At 43.6% G+C, this 23,004-nt stretch overlaps 1 protein-coding gene across 1 annotated transcript in view; it reads right to left on the reverse strand.

The window, feature by feature from the left end:
• LOC126475226 (cyclin-dependent kinase 14) overlaps nucleotides 1-23,004 on the reverse strand; it is a 182,277-nt gene that overhangs the window by 101,388 nt on the left and 57,885 nt on the right. The gene's annotated exons all lie outside the window — the stretch shown is intronic.

Genomic DNA, 23,004 nt, shown 5'->3' on the forward strand with positions numbered 1-23,004 from the left:
GGGGCCACAGTCATAATATATTTCTTTAGAGTCAGTACTGCCATTACACTTGTTTATTTGCAGTGTTACATTTACACTTACACAATCATGATTTTGGCTTCAAAGTGCCATTATCAAATGTTTTAAGTGTAATAAATTGCATAAGATGGCATACTGTCGTATTAAACTACGCTATTAGACACATTGTCTAAGAACCGATATTTCTGGCAGAGCCTACTGCTTTGTTTTATTACTTAGTACACCATCTTAACTGTTATTATTTATTATTCACTTAGTTGGTATAGTCTGGGACCGCGATGCTGCTACGGTCGCAGATCCGAATCCTGCCTCGGGCAGCCGGCCGAAGTGGCCGTGCGGTTAAAGTCGCTGCAGTCTGGAACCGCAAGACCGCTACGGTCGCAGGATCGAATCCTGCCTCGGGCATGGATGTTTGTGATGTCCTTAGGTTAGTTAGGTTTAACTAGTTCTAAGTTCTAGGGGACTAATTACCTCAGCAGTTGAGTCCCATAGTGCTCAGAGCCATTTGAACCATTTTTTGCCTCGGGCATGGATGTGTGTGATGTCCTTAGGTTAGTTAGGTTTAAGTAGTTCTAAGTCTAATGGCGGTACTGACTTTAAAGCTAAATCAGGATGGCCGGACGCGGGTATGACGACAATGTATGGGAATATGTGGTGACGCACATTAAGTGGAATTAAACTTGCTGTATTTGCCGGCGTAACAGTGCTGGCAAATGAGGTATGAAAACCGTCAATGGGGAAAATAAACGATACTAAACTTCTGGATCTGACGATAATGCACGCCACACTTGGTAGTTAAGCGAGACCGTATCATAAAGGTATTGAAATTTGCGAACTATTTTTGTGTTTGCTAAAGGGAAAATATTGCTTACTGCGGTTATATTCACTTAGTTGGAGCCGGCCGTTGCAACCGAGCGGTTCTAGGCGCTTCAGTCTGGAACCGCGCTGCTGCTACGGTCACAGATTCGAATCCTGCCTCGGTCATGGATGTGTGTGATGTCCTTAGGTTAGTTAGGTTTAAGTAGTTCTAAGTCTAGGGGGTCTGCTTATCTCAGATGTTTAAGTTCCACAGTGCTTAGAGCCATAGTTGAACTTAGTTGGTCATGTCTGGTTAGTACATTAATTACACCACACCGTTATGAGTAAGGATGGTAATCTGTTAAACCATCTTCTTGTGATAAAAGGTAGCCCCAGTCCTCCGCTGAGAGAACGAATTCCAATGAAAGTAAATTATCAGACTGTATGGTGGTTCTACTTTGATGCCGTAATTTGAAACAGCAACAAAAAATTACGGTACATAGTTTCTATTAGAAGCACCAGAAAACTATTGCAAGGCCAACATCGTCAGTAAAAGGTAAGTTGCATAACAGTTTGCTATGTGGTCCTATCTGTTCTGCCTAGGACAAAAACAGTTTGTTCGACGGATTAGAGTCGAACTGTGAGAAAGCACAGCGACTCATTAGGGGATTTTGCAGCACTCATCAACATCCACCTGTCGGTGAGTAAAAACTTCATTTCGAGAAGACATTATTTCTGAATAAAAGTAAGACTGCAGAAAGAAACTGTTCACATTGTTGAACAAAAACATTTTAACACACGGTGAAATTCAACAGAGCAAGTCACATATTGTGCCACCTGCGATCCAAATAAAAGACTAAATTAAGTGTGAGTCCTTTGTTCAGTCTGTAGCAAAGCTTATATGGTACTGACCACAACACGATGCGTTTGAAATAAATGCGTAACTGACAAGAAATTCCATAACGTTCTTTTCCAGTAATGATAATTATACGTCACACAATAGTAAACATGTCTATGTTTCACGGAGTCCGTGGAAACAATTTGAAAAATATCTACTGGATGGAAGCAGCTGCTAGAGCAGTGTCGATCATTCTGTTAACTGTAGCAGTGTATAGGATCAAAAAAGAACTGCACGGTTCGTGACGCATTATATATTTCGATCGTTTTGATTTCTGGTTAATCACCAGTTCATTAATTCCGATATTACATGCACATGTTTTCCGTCTCGTTTCTGATTAATGTCTTTTCGAATTACTGTTATTCTTTCTATTCGTCTCCTTTTCAACTCAATCAAAATCACTGTAATGAAATGACTGGAAGGAAGGAAGATTAGAGTTTAACGTCGCATCGACGTTGCGTTCTTTGCATTGGGGGCAGACAGTCGGATTACGAAAATACGGAGAACGAAATTGGCCATGCCCTTTTCAAAGGAACAATGCTGGCACTTGCCTGGAGGAAAATCACGGGAAAACTAAATCTGGGTGGCCGCACAGAGATTTGAACCATCGTCTGTGTTAACCTATGCGTCACATCGCTCGATTGAAATGATTGGAGTCAGCGTGGATGAAATGAATGAAGATGCCGCCGCATAATACGATATAAACGAAAACTGCTGAGAAATGCTGACCTGGAAATATAACCGTGGAAGCAATTCAGAGGCGGGCTGCTAGATTTGGTACCGCTAGGATCAAACAAAAATGGGAATCCCTGGAGGGAAGGCGACGTTCTTTTAGAGAAACAGTATTAAGAAAATTTAGAGAATCGGCATTTGAAGATGACAGCCGAAAGATTCTACTGCTACCGACATACATTGCGCATAAGTGCCACGAAGATAAGATACGAGAAATTAGGGCTCATACGGCGGCATATAGATAGTCGGTTTTCCCTCGCTCTAATTGCAAGTGGAACAGGAAAGGAAACAAGTAGTGGAACAGGGTACCCTCCGCTACGCATCGTACGCTGGCTTGCGTAGTAGCTATGTAGATGTTGATGTAGATGCAGGTATAGATAATGAATATGCCGTGAGAAATAAAAACTTGTGCCACACCTGGATTTGAAACAGAATTTCTTCTTTTCGCGAGCAGTCGTTATCCACATTTCCAAGGCAAATTCAGATTCCAATCGTCACTATGTTTCTGCTATTACTTTCAAACATTCATCCGCAGATACTTTCGCAGGCACTATGGGAATAACACTACTGAGGGAACGGAATTTATAGTACTGAAATACAACTGACATTGGGACTTTTTCGGTGGTCGGGTAGTCGTGTTTGGAGGCCATAAATCATTAAGGTAAGTTTTCACGAAATGCTGGAGATCCATATTCGAGTCTAATTTGCCATAAACTTTCATTTGTCACGATTTATTCATTACCTTGCAGGTTCAGTACTTCTGAACGGTTTTCACTGCTACAACTGCACGTCACTTTGTCTTCATGGATTTCATACCTACTGTGATTATTCTTTCCATTTCACAAAATTTAATTCAGTATGCAGTGCGTCGCTCCTAAGAGTCGTCGGGAGCATTTTTTCTGGTGTTTCGGTAGATATTTGCAACTCCTTTTTGGTAGCATGCAGCTGCAGTCAGCGCAGCGTCAATGGGAAGTGTAGGTTTCCCGTTACAAACAAAATAATTTTTAAATCGGAATTTTACGTGCACATTCGATAGAGCGTTACCAGGTAAGTGTAGTGCGATATTCGTTTTGCCGGCATCTACTGAGAGGAACAGCAAAACAAGAGGAATAACGAGTACTCCAGCAGCGACAACATTGGCCCTGGCCCCGCGCTGACTGCTACTGCCATGCAGAAGGTCGCTGTGGAGTACTGATTATTCTTCGTTTTTTACTGTTCCTCTTAATAGATGCCGCCAAGACGAATATCGCACTACACTTACCTGGTAACGCTCTATCGAATGGGCATGTAAAATTCCGATTTAAAAATCATTTTAATTGAAACGTAAAAAAACCGACGCATTCCGTCGACGCTGGGCGTCGCATGAAACGTTTTATGAGCAGTATCTGTTTGCGCTGACACCGTCTACACGTTGCAAAAACGAAATTGCAAATATCTGTCGAAACACAGTATATGTAGGCTAATACATCTCCTTGTGGTAAGATACATCTACTGTCTTCGAAAAAAAATCATTCCCCAAATTACGATACTCCCACGTACAACCTGCGAGAAACTACACAAAGCAAACCAGAATTATACATATTTTTCATGGAGACCACTTCCGTTTTATATCAATAAAACGAACGGAGATTGGTGAGTAAAATGTGTATTTTCTAGTAGTTACACAGATGTAAGAAAGGACTGTCGATGATGACACTGCTGTTGCAGAGGGATAAACTGCCACATAAGAAAGGAAACGAAGTAGTTATGGCGAAAACTGCTTTATTCGGAGGACGGTATCTCTTTTAGATATGCATGATACGCTTCTGGGAGCTCGTCGACATTTAATATGGTATATTGACTCTAGGTTCCGCTAATTAGCGGCAATGCAGCCACTCAATGGCTCGTCCCCTCATTCGATCAATGACGGTTATTAGCACCCCTGTCGGGATTCAAACCCGGGCACTGCTGGAAGAGAATCGAGAACGCTACCAGTGAGTTGCTGTGTATTAAGTACTAACAGTTTAACGCAATAGTAAGCATTTTTCAAACAGTTTACAGAAAAATTAATTTTAACAACATATAAATGCAGCAATGAGACATTTCTGAGACTCCCCGAATAGCAATGCTCCATGGGGGTTTCAAGTTTCCATCTGAATAAATGTCAAGATAGCCGACAAGGTCACAGTTTACTCCGTCACATAACCCTTTCTTCTTAAGCTTGTGTTGGATAATCAGGATGGGTACCACCACTATAAGGAAATAAAAATGCAGCCGTCTGTGGAACTTTTTCAAATACGGATGGTGTACAGTATTCATTCAGGTTGTTAAAGTACGCGTCAATTATGACGGCGGCCGAGTTTAGGTTCGTTCTGCGCATCTGGCGTCACAAAACACAGTCAGCCAATGAACAGAGAACGACGTTGCCAAAGCTGGATTGCAGTGCAGAGCACGGACGAGTGCCTTCAGTTTTAGAAACCTTCAGTCATAAATAAAGTAACTGAGCAAAAGCAGTGTCTTGATAGCAGACTTTCTTTTATACAAAGTTTGGAAAAAGCATTCTTTATACCAATTGCTTCATATTCTATTAATGAATTAAACCAAACAAGCAATAAGCCTCCTAATTCAGGCGATAGCAAGGAAAGGAGTTTGTATCATTCTCACAAGCCGCTTTTTCGCAATAAAGAACAACGGTGATTGTTTATTTCCTATTGTACTTCGCCCAATGTGGCGTCGATTGAAATAAGACTTGCACTTGGCAGCCGAACTTCCCCGGACGGGGCCTCCCGGCCAACGATGCCATGCGCTCATTTCATTTCACAGTTGCTATGGTATCGTCGCTAGTATTATTCGTTCATTTTTGCCTATCATACACCATGTCTTAAATCCATTTTCTTTTTAACTTTATGCTCTTTTAATATTGCACTTGCGTGTGATGATCCGCAGGGTTCTCAGCAGAATATAGGCTCACATTTAATTGCGTTACCAAACTGTAGAGCTTTACACACCTGGGACAAATGTAGCTCTGAAGTAGAGATGTAATGAAGTTCCCATTCCGACTAAGAAGTGTAAGGTCATCTGATTGAAATTACGTCGCAACTCCGTCTCCGATAATTTGGAGTCAAAGGTTTTACCGAAAGTGAAGGTTCAAAAATGGGAGTTCAAACTTCATGAATCATAACATGAAACAGCAGCAAAACTTGCAGACCCCCAGTTTGCAAGCCGACGCTTCTGTCTTTTGAAGTATCTCGGCCTTTTACAAAGGAGTGTTGCTGATTACCAATCACCACAATTATGTGCAGTCTGTGAAAGTTTAGTCGAATTTCACCGTCTTAGACACGTGATGGAAAACGAAGTTTTTCAGTGAAGCCGCTTAATAAAAGTTTCAATACGAGCTAACGAATTTGACCTCAGTACAAACTGAAGTTTCTGACGATCCTGCCCAGACGCTAGGGATCATCGACATTTAATACGCCACAAACTATTGAACCTAGCACTGGACGTGAAACTGTCACGAAGATACGTAAATGCAATGTCCAGTTTCTATTATTAACCATTTTAATCCGTTAAGCCCTCTTGTAAGTGCACTCAAATGTCACTCGTGGTCATACCTTAAGGGTATACGGAACGCCCTATGCTTACAATGTTAAATTGAGCTAAAGGAACATTTTCTAATTTGTTATTTGGACGATACTCTTATTTCACAGAACGCAGAGATATGTTCTGCTTTTATGCTGAATTATTAATTTTGAAAAAATAATGTATAGTTTTTCAGATATTTTATTTTTTGTAAATGTTAAAAAAGTTATACATTTTAACAAGTATTTTAAAATTTACATCCATTAATACAAAATAATTCCACATATCTTTTAATTCAGATATATTAGAAGGTCTTAAGGAACAACTACAGAAATTTCATCTTTCTACTATAAATAGGCCCTGAGAAAATGTACCTCATACACAAAAAACTAAAGTTACGGGAAATTAGCTTCAAAGTTTTTACTTCAGTGCAATCCTGCTCCATAGCTTGTATCATCAGAATCGTCCAACAGCTTCCTCTTGATGGCTCTGCTATGCTGTCTAGCCATCTTTGAATATACTTTTATGGCATTATCTGAAGACCTGAGCCGTTCCTTGTCCAAACAAAGCATAGCTGCGGCAGTTCGTAGTCCTACACAGAGCCCCAACTTCTGCAGAAGTTTGCACTTTGTTATATTGCCCTGATTGAATGATGAAACAGCATCATAAACGCCAAAGTGAAGTGTGTTTATACCCACAAAAACAGTTTTAGGTAGTCTATTCCATATCACATGGTTCACACACTCATTTGGATTTTGAGTCCGGCCATGAAGGCATTTCTTTAGTAGACTAATATCTGCGAGGTCTCGGAATATTGGTTTTATTTCATCCATTATGGCAGGTGGCAGGTGATGAGGGTGATTGTATTGTTTCTTAGTTACCTTGCCTCTGTTGTACTTGTACCAACTATCGTCTCCGTTTGGACATAGCCCATGTTGGGGATTCTCATTGTTTGAAGCTGTATGAAAAAACAGATCCCAGACTGCTCTTCTCATTAATTCTGCATCTGCTGTATTCTGTCTTATTGCTAGACCATAGCACTTCTGAATACGATCTATTGTAGCATCTGTCAGTCTATTTTTCCCATCTAAAGTTTTTCCATCGCTCAATTTCTTGCCTTTCATGCTAGCCTTGAGCCGTCGAAGTCTTGATCCCATCCTTTTCTGAACATGGCCATCACACTCCAGTTTGGAAATTTTCACGTCGTTACCATGGGGTCTCAGTTTCTCAATTTCTCTGAAAGCTTTTGAGTTACCAAGGTAATTTATGTATCTAACGTTGTACCATTTTACTGAGCGTTGATAAATACTTCTTACACCAGCAACTTCCATACCACCACTTGACCCATAGTAATTTGCCATGCACTCCTCTTCATGTTTAGTTTTCATTTTCTCCTTGCATCTGCAATGCTTGGAAAGTATTGCCACATCAACTACCTTACCAGTGTCCACATTTGTAGTTGTTACTATACCATTCAGAGATGTGTGGCCTCTCTTCTGCCAGCTTCCATCAAAAGCTATGGACAAGTCTCTGCTATTATTATTTTCAACAACTGCTTCCTCAACAGCATCTTTCATGTTTTCCTGTGCCACATCTTCTACAGCAGAGCCTATTGCAATTATGTGTTTGTTAAATTTTGAAGGTGGAGGAGGGAGGTTCATCACACCTGCAGCCCTGCCCTTTCCTATACACCGTAATCCATAAACCAGTCTAATGTTTATATCGTATAGTTTTTCCTGTATCTGTAGTAACATGCGAGGAATTGAAGAAAGTAACACTGTGTTTGCAATAACTGCACATCAACTCTAATTCACAAGCAAGTCCTACATGTAAGTTTGTTTTCAATGAAACACATTTTCCACATTGTTTCAAGCACACATTGTTCTCCAAAACGTCTGATAATAAAGAGACGTTAATTACTTCATATTTTGTAGACCCGGCATTTAGTTTCTTGTATTCTTCTTCAATACCAGCTAGCTTTCTTCTTGAAGCACTTTCCGGTGTAGTGGCAGCAGCAACACTCAATGTATCACTACCAGTGTTGAGGTTAGTCGCTACTGGGACATCAGATACTGATGAAGATGAATCAGACGAATTTTTAGTACACTTTACTTTCTTGCGCCGATGTACACGCTTTCTAAATACCTTCAGACTAGGTCTTGGCATGTTGAAGGAAAGAAAACTCAATGACTTCTCCACATACGACTTTCACAACAATGACATGGATGTACTCACAAAGGAAACAATACAAATGGTGCAGAATCTATTGTCAACTGTCTAGCAGTGTAGCCAACAGAAAAGCTAACTCTCTTGTACTCAATTATATCTCTGGCAAGGCTGTCTATATCAGGTATATTTCGCGTCTCATATACAAGGTGCGGAACATCGTGTGTCGAAATTATTTTAAAAAATTATTTAAAATAGTTCTATTCACGTCATCCAAATATTTTATACATGGTGTTAAACGGGAGAGCCTAAATTTTTCGAAACTGCATTTACCCAAAAATCGATTTTTTCATCGAAAAACTCATTCCGTATACCCCTAAAAGCCAGCACACTACTTCAGCTTGTCACAAGTTACGATTTACTGTACACCCGCACTGACTGAATGAGGTCTGTAACTTTCCGTCCTCGCTTTCGGTTGCAATACTGCACACGTCTCTGCAGTGAGTTACGAATTTAATTCCGAATCATTCCGTATATCCTGACAATACTACAAAATTCGCTGTTCCATTTCTTCAGTCATACAATCAGGAGTGGTGCACTCTTCATTTCTGAGATGATCAGGCACAGAGAATTCTAGACGAGTGCAGTCACATAATTTCAGGCACCAGATGCAGGCCCTGGTACATTTATCCATCTTCGAGCATACTGTCGGGGGCCGATATTTACTCGAACATTTCTGCTTCCTTTAGCGTATACTTTCACCCGTGTCAGTTTTCGGGATTTTTTATGACACACTTTGCGTAACTTACTAATTTTGTAATCTCTTCGTCTGATTGTCTTACTGTACATTTTATCTTGCAATCGTTAGTCCTTCTCATCATCTTGTCTTTCCACCCCCGTAAGTAATTTACTATGAAGCTAATTTTGTTGTAAAAATAAGATAACGTTGAGTTTTACAGAGTGCTGCTGTTGTTGTTAAACGGTAATAACCTAAATATGCCCAGATCATCCGACATGGGCTTCGACGAAACAACTGCACAACCTCCGATTTCGCTACCGATGAAACCATGTCCTAGTCAACACAGAGGTGACAAAAGTCATGGGACAACGATAATCACATACACAGATGGTATGAAAGGCCAGTGCATTGGCGGAGCTGTCATTTGTACTCTGGTGATTTAAGTGAAAAAGTTTCCGACGTGATTATAATGCACGAGCGGAATTGCTAGACTTAAAATGCGGAACGATAACATTCCAAGTCTCCTACAATCGGCGCTGCGAAACCTGCAAAGCAAACAGCACGTACTGTGACAGGGCACCCCGCAGTCTCTGTGGCGAGAGACAGGCCGTCTACTTTCTCCTCGTCCTAGCTCAGCTCTTTAGGAAGGAGTAGTGTGCAGAGTGCAGGTGTTCGCTGCAGGCGGCTCCTCTGGAGAGACGGCGCCCGCAGGTAGTATAGCGGTAGCGGGCCTGACGCACACAGTCAATATTTGTGGCTAGCCGTATTTACTCGGTACGGCCGCCCACGCACAGCAGCCCCCGGGCGGTCCGGGCCGCTGCAGCCGCGCCCCGGCTCGGCTCGCCTGCAGCCGCCACGTCAAACAATACGTGCTCCCACCCACTCCTTACCCTGGTATTAAACCCAGCCCCGTGTATCAAAGCTCAGCACCTCAAACGCGTTCCAGGCCTAACACAGAGTTGGCCTCAAAGTGGTGAAAATACGCTACCATAAAGAAAACTGATCAATCCGATGAGACATCACACCAATACCGTGTGCTACATCTACACTGACGTAACAAAAGTCACGGGATACAAAAGTCATGTGATACCTCCTAATATCGTGTCAGTCCCCCCTTTGCCTGGCGTAGTGAAGGAACTCGACAGTGCACAGACTCAACAAGTCGTTGGAAGTCCCCTGTACAAATATTGAGCCATGTTGTCTCTATAGCTGTCCATTATTGTGGAACTGTTGCTAGTGCAGGATTTTGAGCATGAACTGACCTCTATATTTCCACCATAAATGTTCGATGGGATTCATGTCGGGTAACCTGGGTGGCCAAATCATTCGTATGAAGTGCCCTGAATCTTCTTCAAACCAATCGCCAACAACTGTCGCCTGGTGACATAGCGTTTTGTCATCCATAAAAAATCCATCGTTCTTTCAGAACATGAAGTCTGTGAAAAGCAGCAAATATTCTCCATGTAGCCGAGCATCCGGAGGACCCAGTCCATATCGTGTACACAAAGCCTACGCTATTATCGAGCACCACATTCGAACCTTACCATCAGTTCTTACCAATTGAAATCGGGACTCATCTGACAAGGTCACGGTTTCACAGTCATCTATGGTCCAATCGATATGATCACGAGCCCCAGGAGAGCCGCTGCATGCGATGTCGTGCTGTTGGCAAAGGCACTCTCGCCGGTCGTTTGCTGCCATAGCCCATTAACGCCAGATTTCGCCGCACTGTCGTAGCGGATACGCCTTGTCGTACGTCATACATTGATTTCTGCAGCTACACTACTGGGCATTAAAAGTGCTACACCAAGAAGAAATGCAGATGAGAAACGGGTATTCATTGGACAAATATATTACACTAGAACTGCCATGTGATTACATTTTCACGCAACTTGGGTGCATACATCCTGAGAAATCAGTACCCAGAACAATCACCTCTGGCCGTAATAACGGCCTTGATACGCCTCGGCATTGAGTCAAACAGAGCTTGGATGGCGTGTACAGGTACAGCTGCCCATGTAGCTTCAACACCATACCACAATTCATCAAGAATAGTGACTGGCGTATTGTGACAAGCCAGTTGCTCGGCCACCATTGACCAGACGTTTTCAGTTGGTGAGAGATCTGGAGAATAAGCTGGCCAGGGCAGCAGTCGAACATTTTCTGTATCCAGAAAGAAGGCCCGTACAGGACCTGCAACTTGCGGTCGTGCATTATCCTGCTGAAATGTAGGGTTTCGCAGGGATCGCACGAAAGGTAGAGCCACGGGTCGTAACACATCTGAAATGTAACGTCCACTGTTCAAAGTGCCGTCAATGCGAACAAGAGGTGACCGAGACGTGTAACCAATGGCACCCCATACCATCACGCCGGGTGATACGCCAGTATGGCGATGACGAATACACGCTTCCAATCAAATACGGATGCTAACATCATAATCTGTAAACAGAACCTGGATCCATCCGAAAAAATGACGTATTGTCATTCGTGCACCCAGGTTCGTCGTTGAGTACACCATCGCAGGCGCCCCTGTCTGTCATGCGGCGTCAACGATAACCGCAGCCACGGTCTCCCAGCTGACAGTCCATGCTGCTGCAAGCGTCGTCTAACTGTTCGTGCAGATGGTTGTTGTCTTGCAAACGTCCCCATCTGTTGACTCAGGGATCGAGACGTGGCTGCACGATCCGTTACAGCCATGCGGATAAGATGCCTGTCATCTCGACTGCTAGTGGTACGAGGTCGTTGGCATCCAGCACGGCGTTCCGTATTACCCTCCTGAACCCACCGATTCCATATTCTGCTAACAGTCATTGGATCTCGACCAACTCTAGCGGCAATGGCGATACGATAAACCGCAATCGCGATAGGCTACAATCCGACCTTTATCAAAGTCGGAAAAGTGACGGTACGCAATTTTCCTCCTTACACGAGGCATCACAACAACGTTTCACCAGGCAACGCCGGTCAACTGCTGTTTGTGTATGAGAAATCGGTTGGAACTTTCCTCATGTCAGCACGTTGTAGGTGTTGCCACCTGCGCCAACCTTGTGTGAATGCTCTGAAAAGTTAATCATTTGCATATCACAGCATCTTCTTCCTGTCGGTTAAATTTCGCGTCTTTAGCACGTCATCTTTGTGGTGTAGCAATTTTAATGGCCAGTAGTGTATTTCACGCACTGTTACTATATTAGCATTGACAACTCTAACCAAACACCGCTATTCTCGGTCATTCAGTGATGGTCGTCGAGCAATGCGTTCTCAGTGCTGTGAAATTTGGTATTCTCGGCACGGTATTGAGACTGAATGTTGTAACGATTTCCGACATGGAATGTCCCTTGCGTCTACTTCCAACTACCATTCAGCTTTTAAAGTCTCGTAATTCCTGTCGTCCAACTATCATCACGTCGGAAACCTTTTCACATGAATCACCTGAGCACAAATGGCAGCTCCGCCAAGCACTGCCCTTTTATACCATGTGTACGCGATACTACCGCCTTCTGTACATGTGCATATCGCTATCTCATGACTTTTCTGACCTCAGTCTGTTCTCTACAAACACCTCGCGCTGTGTAGCGGAGGGTACTCTGTGTACCACTGTCACCCTCCCCCTCGCGTTTACTGTTCCAATCGCGAATGGTCCGCGGGAAGAATGAGTGTGGTGAAGCTTCCGTGTGGGCTCGAATATCTCTAATTTTATCTTCATGGTCTTTTTCCGAGATATAGGTAGGAGGAGGCAATACGTTTTTTGACTTTTCTAGGAACGTACGCCCTAGAAACTTGAACAATAAACCACATCGTGATGCAGAACGTTTTTCTTGCGGCGTCCACCACTTGAGTTGGTTGATCATTTCCGTGACGCTTTCGCGCTTACTAAATGAATCTGTAACGAAACGCGCTGCTCTTGTTTTTATCTTCTATATTTCCTCTATGAATCCTACCTGGTGCGAAACCCATACTGACGAGAAATATTTAAGGATTGGTAGAACGAGTGTTTTGTAAGCTACTTCCTTTGTTGATTGATATTTTCTGAGGATTCTTAAAACGAATCTTAGTCTGGCATCTGCTTACTCGCGTCTAATTTTTTGTGGTCGTTCCATTTCAAATGGCTCCGTAGGTAAACCCCTAGGTCTTTTATGGAAGTAAGTGCTTCCAGTAATTACTCTGCATATGTGTGATCATACAATAAATGGTCTTTCTGTATATGTATTCGCAACATTTTACATTTGCTGATGCTGCACCTCTACGGACAACCTTCTCTCCACACTGCATGGCTCAGCGGTTTCAACACACTGACATAAAAGCAACCGAGGCGAAGAGAACAATAGTCGGTAAGCGACTGGCTGCCATTCTCACGAGGGTGATTCGCGAAATAACTTCCATAAGTCGTTAAGAAAACTCCAATTAATATACAAAATGAGCATAAAATCTTTTCCTCATTACAAAAATTTATTTCCAGGGAACTACATTGTCCATCCAAAAATTCCAAAAACTGCTTTATTCCTGACGTGTAAGCGACGTCAGCGGAGTAACTACGGTGGCAGCTTCAAATGACAAATGTAAGCAATAGATGTGCGTTTGACCAGTGTGTTACGGACAGGCAGTGTTAATTTGTGGTAGTGTGACAACGCTGTTGAATTCACAGACAGTAGTGAAGCAACGTCTCCAAATCAAGTTTCCAACACATTCTCCAGAATATTTTGGAGAAAAAAGTGTGCAAAGTTTTCCCCGCACACCTTGACTCCCACACATAAAACAAAGTATCGTGGATGTCGGGCGAGACTTGAATCAAATGCATAACACGGACGATTCTTTTCTGGTAGAAATTATTGCGGGTGACGTGACTTGGTGTTATCAGCACGGACATACCGCAAAACGACAAGGCGCAGAAATTCACATGAAGGTTCAGCGACTTCACGACACAGCCGGCATTCAATCGAGTTCAACGCTACCCCAAACAAGATTTTGCAGACTCTTTCGTATGGTTGTGGTAACGTTCTGTGCCCGCCGGTGTAGCCGAGCGGTTCTAGCCGCTTCAGTCTGGAAACGCGTGACCGCTACAGTCACAGGTTCGAATCTTGCCTCGGGCATGGATGTGTGTGATGTCCTTAGGTTAGTTAGGTTTAAGTAGTTCTAAGTTCTAGGGGACTGATGACCTCTGATGTCAAGTCCCATAGTGCTCAGAGCCATTTTGAAGCTACGTTCTGTGCATTGTATTATTGTAGTCAAGTGGGGGAGGGGGGACGAAGGACTATGTAGAACAGCCGAAGCATTAAAAACACCAGTTTTACGTTTCTCTCCCCTTCTTTTTTTTTTACTCCAGTCTCAAAATTTTTTTGGATTGCTACAGCCATGCGGTTTGTCGCAAATGCTACCTCAAATCACAAAGTTGTTACCGACGTACTTCTCAATGGACTCTGGCATCAGGATTACATGGATTTCAACCAAGGTTAGTATTTCTACAGGAAGCTGTACCCACTTTGGGGATTACTTATACGTCAGTTGTTGGATGAAACTTTTCTGGACAGGCGGATCTATAGATACAGTGCAACATCATGGCTACCACGTTCACTAGTCACAGGCAATGACTTTTTTGGGGGTTTACATTGAGGATAAACTGATAAACTGTTCAGTAAGCAACCAAGAATAGTAAAAAATTTCTTGTGCATTATAGGTCACAGTGGCATTTTTCATAATGAAATAGCACACAACTTAGCGAAGCGAGCAATGAACTTCGGTGAAATTCTAAATGGTGGACGTATTATCAATAAATGCTAAGCTTAATCAACTAAAACGAGAGAAACGACTAGCATACGCAATGGAGTTCTATCATGATATCGAAAGCAGTAAAATATGGCTAGCTGCAGCCTAAAATAGCACTATGCTCTTGGTTTACTGATTGGTATCGGAGCAGACGATTCATAACAGCGATTATGCGCATGCACTTAAATGATAGAAAATTCCCAACCCACCGGTTCTGAATAGGATTTAAGGAATCTTCGTAATGCGATTAATGCAATGGAGAAGGATACGTGACTCATCTAGTGTTCTCCTACACCAGATACAAAGCAACAAAAATCCTTTATCAGCGCATTGGTTAAAGCTTATCTTCCTCTTCCAACGTCGGATGCAGTGTTTTCTGTCAAACCAAAAAGTGCACTAGTTTTAAATGTGATGTCCAACCACTTAAATGTGTGTGAACAAACTATCTACACAGAATGTGTATATGATTCTTGGATTTTTTATGTTGTTTTTTCTTTTTTTATTATTGTGGTATAATCACTTTATGAGTAGCTAATAGTGGTCACATGTCTCAATCTTTTGTTCATACCCTAAATATTTTTTTAAAGTAGAAGTTCACGAAGTGTGCAGTAGGATAACCACTAAGAAAGATACTCTGCAAGTGTAATGGATGGTAGTACGGGAATGGCCAAATGTCAATAAAAAAAAAACATCTGTTCAGTTTACCAATCCCTGATGTGAAAACTCGTGTGGCGTAAATACGAGATGATGTAGAGACGGTGACGGAAGAGATGGCGGCAAAAACAGGGAGACAAATTGAATTTCTACAAGATGTTCTACGGGCAACAAACGGAAGGCATGTGGAAGTGTACCCATAAAAAAAACCTTATGGGTTAAGCTACCGCTTGCAACGAACCACCTGGCTGTATTTATCATATTAGAAACACCGCCTCTAGCATTGATAATGGCCCCACCGCCAGTTATACCATATTTAGTCGAAACCACTCATTGGATAATTAAAAACAGTCCTGATTGCAAATTTCTTTTAATTGGAGTGACCGGTTTCAATCCTTAAGGATCATCTTCAGACTCCAGAACGGCAGGTGGACTTCCATAGAGCAATCTGCGTCGACCCACGACGCTGATATGACTGGGTCGACGCAGCTTGCCCTATGGAAGTCCACCTGCCGTTCTGGAGTCTGAAGATGATCCTTAAGGATTGAAACCGGTCACTCCGATTAAAAGAAATTTGCGATCAAGACTCTTTTAATTATCATATTAATATATTATTTGCTGATAATGTTTTCTAAAATTTTACACTCATTGGAAATTGGAAATTCGTGTTAAGTTCCTATGGGACCATACTGCTGAGGTTATCGGTCCCTAGACCTACACGCTACTTTATCTAAATGGTTCAAATGGCTCTGAGCACTATGGGACTTAACTTTTGAGGTCATCAGTCCCCTAGAACTTAGAACTACTTAAACCTAACTAACCTAAGGACATCACACACATCCATGCCCGAGGCAGGATTCGAACCTGCGACCGTAGCGGTCGCGCGGTTCCAGACTGTAGCGCCTAGAACCGCTCGGCCACCTCGGCCAGCTACTTTATCTGACTTCCGCTAAGGACAACAAACACAGCCATGCCCGAGGGAAGACTCGGACGTCCGACAGGGGGAGCTGCGCGAGCTGTGACAAGGCGCCCTAGACACCACGGGTGCCCCGCGCGGCAAACCACTCATTCACGTTTAGATCCATATATTTAACAAATTCTGGCGATGTCGGTTGCTACGTTTCACTCGCTGTTCCAAATAGCCATAGTCCCAGAAACTTTCTATGGGATTACGATCCGGTGATACAGTGCGCCAGTCGAGGTGTGGTAGGATTCCTGAGTGTTCGTCACACCAAGGACGTATGTACTGTCTCGGGAAGCGAGTTTGTCTACAATATACCCACCATGAGGTTGTAGATAAAAGCGCAGCACTTGGTTCGTACTCACAGTAGTATGAATCACCTATGCTACGCGAAACAGCTTCCGAAACACCTCACTAACATCTACAGCCTGATCTACACCCGTCACACAATGCGGTTAAAAGCCTTCGGAGCACTTGACACCTTGCTTCATCTGAAAATAAGTTAAATCGCAACTCGTAGAATCACACTTCACGCCTCCAGTCAGCTACTGTCCAATTTCTGTGTCGTTTGGTCCACTGAATAGCAATGGTCTTTTGCGTTGTACCCGACTGGAAATGTCCACAGCATGCAGTTCCCTTCGAAATGTTCACTTGGATACTGATTGAGAAGGACTTGCATTCACTGACTGCAGCATTTTCCATCGTGTTTAAAATCGTTTGTCACTGACAAGCAGTGAGAGTCGTCTCCGGTCCCTGTCGGTTGGAATCTTCTTACGACCACAGTTCTTATGTCCTATTACACGACTGCGTAAATACACCAACAAAACGGACAACTTCATTCACGGTGTATTCACGGACGCGTCCACACACGAGAGCTCCTTTCTGCAGGTCTATCACGTCGTAAACACATACCAGTTGATTTCAGTGGCTTATGCCGGCGGCGGGTGGGCTGCAAAGTTCGCCTGTGTAGATGACGTACTGTGACGTTTAAGAAATTTGGAAATTTGTGGTAAGATCCTATGGGACCAAACTACTTAGGTCATGGGTCCCTTAGCTTACACACTACTTAATCTAACTTAAACTAACTTACGCTAAGGATAACACACACACCCATGCCCTAGGGAGGACTCTAACCTCCGACGGGGGGAGCCAACCGTGACAAGACGCCCAAGACCGCTCGGCTACCCCGTGAGCTGTTGTCCAGGGGGTATCGGAACTGACTGCATGTTGTGTACGTTCGAAACACATTATTCGAGTGATAATGAATCACTATGGCACACTGAATACTTCGGGAAGACATATCGCTGATCAATGGCCAGTCACAGGTGACGCACGATGGTCCTCGAGTTGAATGAAGTGCCGTTATCGTCTGTGAATGACAAGAGGGTACAAACTTACCACGGAGACACTACTCTTTCTGCTTCAACCCACGACTTCAAGAAAATGATGGACGTAAACGGTTTTCTTACTGTCGCCAGTTGTTTTGCTGTCCATATACAACAACTCGCCTACTGCGTTTAATGCCACATTTCCTAATATAGTTCCATCGGCAATGCCTGATAATTCAATTTACTTCATAATCTGAAGTTTTTCAACTCTTGTGGTGTTTCCGTAGCCTTGGAGAGCGAGTTGAATTCATGGGGTAACCAAATGTTCAGGAGTTTGCTCTAAAAAATCTAACAGCTCATTAACAATATAAATAGAAAAGACCAGGTGATACTACAGCATATTTCAAAGCTATGCGTTGGCGGGTGATGTCGCAGCTCCAGAGAGACGAGGGCCTGTGCGGGTAATTGGAGGGGGTCACAGTAAAGGACGTCCGGCCAGTCGCAGCGACGCGGGGCGCAGCCCTCTCGCCAAGTTGCTCCATCTCGTCGAACGAAGCTAAGCGGAGCCTCTGTAGGAGGAACACGCTCCCACTGCGCCCTGTAATTGGCCTCAAGAAAATGGCGCACCACCGCGGCGACAGGGGACCGGCCCCTGTCGGTATGGGTAATCGACACGATCTTCTAATTAGGTCCTCTTTGAAACACTTGGCTGAGCAAAGGAGATTAATTAAACGTTCCGTCCTGCTGACGGGTGGGCAGCCGCCGGCACAAACCTTTCATCTCGACTTCGGTAGCACGCCGCATCAAACGCCTTCAGAACTAAATGTATGCAACCCGTCACACAGGGGAGCATACTCGGCCGGGCAAACGGACGTAAGCGGGCAGCTTCCGGTGCCTGGAACGCGAAGGATTCCTACAGCGGTACGACGCGAATTTCGTTCTGTATGGAATATGACACCACGTATTGGACAGCACTCGTAATACTGCCCGCTGTAAATACTGATGCAATCATCTGGGTCAGATTTAAGTTCTACAACAAGACCTCCTTTTTCACATCAATGTTTTTTTTCCATTTTTTAATATCTGAAAAGGGTGAAACGACTCGAGTATGAAGTTGCTGCGTGTGACCCGCTCATGCTTGTTAAACAAAATATTGCTACCTGCTCCAATGTTGGAAAAGCGCTTGTGTAGAACTTGGTTAGTGAAACAACCTTATTGGAATCGGCCTTTTTTATCCGGTGTAGGACTGCACAATACAACCCTCGTATAATATCTTACAAAACTGTACTTTTGTAGAAAGATATGTTTTTGGATTCAAAACCGTATGCTAAGTCTCTATGGAAAGTTGTTTAACGAGGAGGGCGGTGAAACTACTTTGCGAGAAACAAACGTTCCGGTTTCGAGTCCCGGTAGGGCACACAGATTTAATCTGTCAGTGAGGCCCATATGTATATATGCAGTTTCTGAACACCAGCAAATTGAATAGCTCTTTAAAACCCGTCATCAATTGTACGATTCGTTGTAATAAAATGACGAGAAACGTCATATTCGTGGTTACAGAATTATTGTACCTTGCGTATTATGAGACTATTCCGTTTGAAGGCAACTGCACATTGAGGATCCATCAAAAACGCATTGCTCTTGGCCCAATTTGTCATGAATAAATTGCAATTTGAAAACTACCAACGATTAAAGCTTTCAGGAGATGTAACATGCTAGGTACAGTCATCAAATACTTGTGGTTGGTTTAGCGCAGTGAGTAGCCCCATATTCAGAAAGGAAGATATGATATATTGGTGGTTCACGTCCCCGTACATCCAAATTTTTTTGTACTAACCTTCGCGTTAGTAATAGATTCTGACAGTTCCTTATTAGTTTAATGTAAGTATATACTATAATATTGACAACGGCCTTACTGCAGTGGATATACCGGTTCCCGTCGGGTCACCAAAGTTAAGCGATGTCGGGCGTGGGGCGGCACTTGTGTGGGTGACCATCCGGGCTGCCATTTTTCTGGGTGCACTCAGCCCCGTGATGCCAACTGAGGAGCTATTCGACCGAATAGTAGCGGCTCCGGTCAAAGAAAACCACCAGAACGACCGGGAGAGCGGTTTGCTGACCACACGCCACTCCTATCCGCATACTCAGTTGAGGATGGCACGGCGGTCGGATGGTCCCGATAGGCCACTTGTGGCATGAAGACGGAGTGCTTTAATGCTATAGTACTCGATGTTCTGTAAATGTAAGTCCGCTCTTTTTGAAGAGCGAGTTTGTTCGATTGGCTTAATCTACACGACAGCTTGCACTACTTGCAGAAAATTATTTTGCTCACTCTTCTTTTAAGTTTTGTACTTCACATGTTGTAAGGATTCTGCTACTGAATAGGAACAGTGATCAAGTCAGAATGACCGGGGTTTACTAAAAAGCGAGAATGTTGAAATAATTTTTACCTCATGTGGAGAACTATTGTAAAGCTGTAGCGCACTATTAGAAATGGAACTTTTATAAGCTGATGTCCTTCCTGACTCGACATGGTACTCTCTTTTTTGCGTTATAATATGTTCACAAATATTGAAGTTTTTATTTATACTTCAGACAGAACAACATGACTAGCATACGAACAAGCGAGCAAACGTGCGTTTTAATAGAGTTAATACAATAAACGGTGTGATTTAGGAGCCAGATAGAGCAGACAACTGCCGCTGGAGCGCGTTGCAATTGCATATATCACGTTGGGGCGCACGTACCGTATGCACAAACCGCATCGTTCTCAGCGTTCAGCAGCACGTTGAACTCGACACGCTCAACGCTGACATTGGACAGCTCGGTCCGTCTATACAAACCTTAGACATGTGGACGTTGGTGCCCCCTGTTTGCACTCTTGGATGCAAGAATAATCAAAGGCATGAAACAGATACTCACTGGCGATACAGACTGATTTATTAATTCCAAATCCTTAAGTACTATGCAAAACGTGACAACTGCGAATACGTCCGCCCACACACGTACAACAACAACCTCCATAGCTCCTCCAACTCAGCGTTTATTCTCCCCCCCTCTCTGTTTATCGATACACACACACACACACACACACACACAAAAAAAAGTTTTGCATCACCTTGGTTCCGAGAGTTCCGGAATCTGTACATAAAACTGGAATAGAGGTCAACATAAACATCATTTCCTCCCTTTTTATTGCTCATGAAAACCACACATTGCCATGTTGTACCACCATGAGATCTCCAGAGGTGGTGATTCAGAATGCTGTACACATCGGTACATCTAACACCCAATAGCACGTCCTCCTGCATTGATGCATGCCTGTATTCGTCGGGGCGTACATCCACAAGTTCATCAAGGCACTGTTAGTCCAGATTGTCCCACTCCTCAACGGCGATTCGGCGTAGATCCCTCAGATTGGTTGGTGGGTCACGTCGTCCATAACAGCGCTTTTCAATCTATCCCAGGCATGTTCGATAGGGTTCATGTCTGGAGAACATGCTGGCCATTCTAGTCGAGCGATGTCGTTATCCTGAAGGAAGTCATTCACAAGATGTAAGATGTGCACGATGTGGGCGCGAATTGTCGTCCATGAAGACTAATACCTCGGCAATATGCTGCCGATATGTTTGCACTATCGGTCGAAGGATGGCATTCACGTATCGTACAGCCGTTACGGCGCCTTCCATGACCACCAGCGGCATACGTCGGCCCCACATAATGCTATCCCAAAACAGCAGGGAACCTCCACCTTGTTGCAGTCGCTGGACAGTGCGTCTAAGGCGTTCAGCCTAACCGGGTTGCCTCAAACACATCTCCGACGATTGTCTGCTTGAAGGTATATGCGACACTCATCGGTGAAGAGAACGTGATGCGAATCCTGAGCAGTCCATTCGGCATGTTGTTGGACCCATCTGTACCGCATTGCATGGAGTCGTGGTTGCAAAGATCGACCTCGCCATAGACGTCGGGAGTGAAGTTGCGCATCATGCAGCGTATTGCGAACAGTTTGAGTCGTAACACGACGTCAAATGGCTGCACGAAAAGCATTATTCAACATGGTGGCATTGCTGACAGGGTTCCTCCGAGCCATAATCCGCAGGTAGCGGTCATCTACTTCAGTAGTAGCCCTTGGGCGGGCTGAGCGAAGGATGTCATTGACAGTTCCTGTCTGTCTGTATCTCCTCCGTGTCCGAACAATATCGCTTGGGTTCACTCCGAGACGCCTAGACACCTCCCTTGTTGATAGCCCTTCCTGGCACAAATTAACAATGCAATCGAACCGCGGCATGGACCGGCTAGGTATGGTTGAACTACAGACAACACGAACCTTGTACCTGGTGGAATGACAAACTGATCGGCTGTCGGACGCCCTCCGTCTGACAGCCGCTGCTCATGCATGGTAGTTTACATCTTTGGGCGGGTTCAGTGACATCTCTGAGCAGTCAAAGCGACTGTGTGATACAGTATTCACAGTCAACGTCTATCTTCAGGAGTTCTGGGAATCGGGGTGATGCAAAACGTTTTTTGATGTGTGTGTGTGTTTTCTCAATCTGTCTTCCTAGCAGTCCGGCTTATCATGTGGAAGGAGAAATACGGAATATTTGGATTTGGTGTGCTGTCAACAACGAGGTTGTTACTGAAAGATAGCGATGGAAATCGGTCATGTTATCTCACAGGAACCATCCTTGAATTTGCCTTAAACGATTCACGCAGACTACATCAAAATTGAATACTGATACAGGATGCAGAATTGAATCGCCTTTCTCCCGAGTGCGGTTCCTCAATCACTGCGCCACCTAACGCGATTATTCCCGTTGAAGCTACTGCAGCGATTTCGTCTACTGCTTTACCATCACTTTCGTTGTCTTCCGTTCCTCAATCCTGATTGAATATCCTTAAAGAATTTCCATTTGAAACGCGTCAACATTTGCACACCATTCAGGAAAATCTTTCACAGATCAGTTACGAACTGATATTTTTACAACCACTTAAACTCAATATTACGTTAGCTTCCACCAAATAATCGTCTCCGTTATCCACCAACATCTACTATTCTAGTAGCCAACAGTGCAAGGAAAAAAAAATAGGTTCTTCAGATATTATCGTGGATACAAAACTCATTTTCCTTATGACTATGCGGACTAGTATTAACAAACTACAGCAATGTGTAAAATGTTCCATGCGGAAATGTTCTGTGTGGGTAAGCTACATGCTAAGATCTATGATATAATAGCTCAGGTAACACTAGAACATACAATGCATGCTTCTAGCTGCTGCTTTGTTCAGATGTCATATTCCTACCACAGCAACAGAATGAAAACTACGAACAAAGTAACAATTGTTCTTCATTCCGGTATTCATGAAAAACAATAAATATGTATTGTTGGAC

This window comes from Schistocerca serialis, chromosome 4, assembly GCF_023864345.2.
Source record: "Schistocerca serialis cubense isolate TAMUIC-IGC-003099 chromosome 4, iqSchSeri2.2, whole genome shotgun sequence".
Classification (NCBI taxonomy): domain Eukaryota; kingdom Metazoa; phylum Arthropoda; class Insecta; order Orthoptera; family Acrididae; genus Schistocerca; species Schistocerca serialis.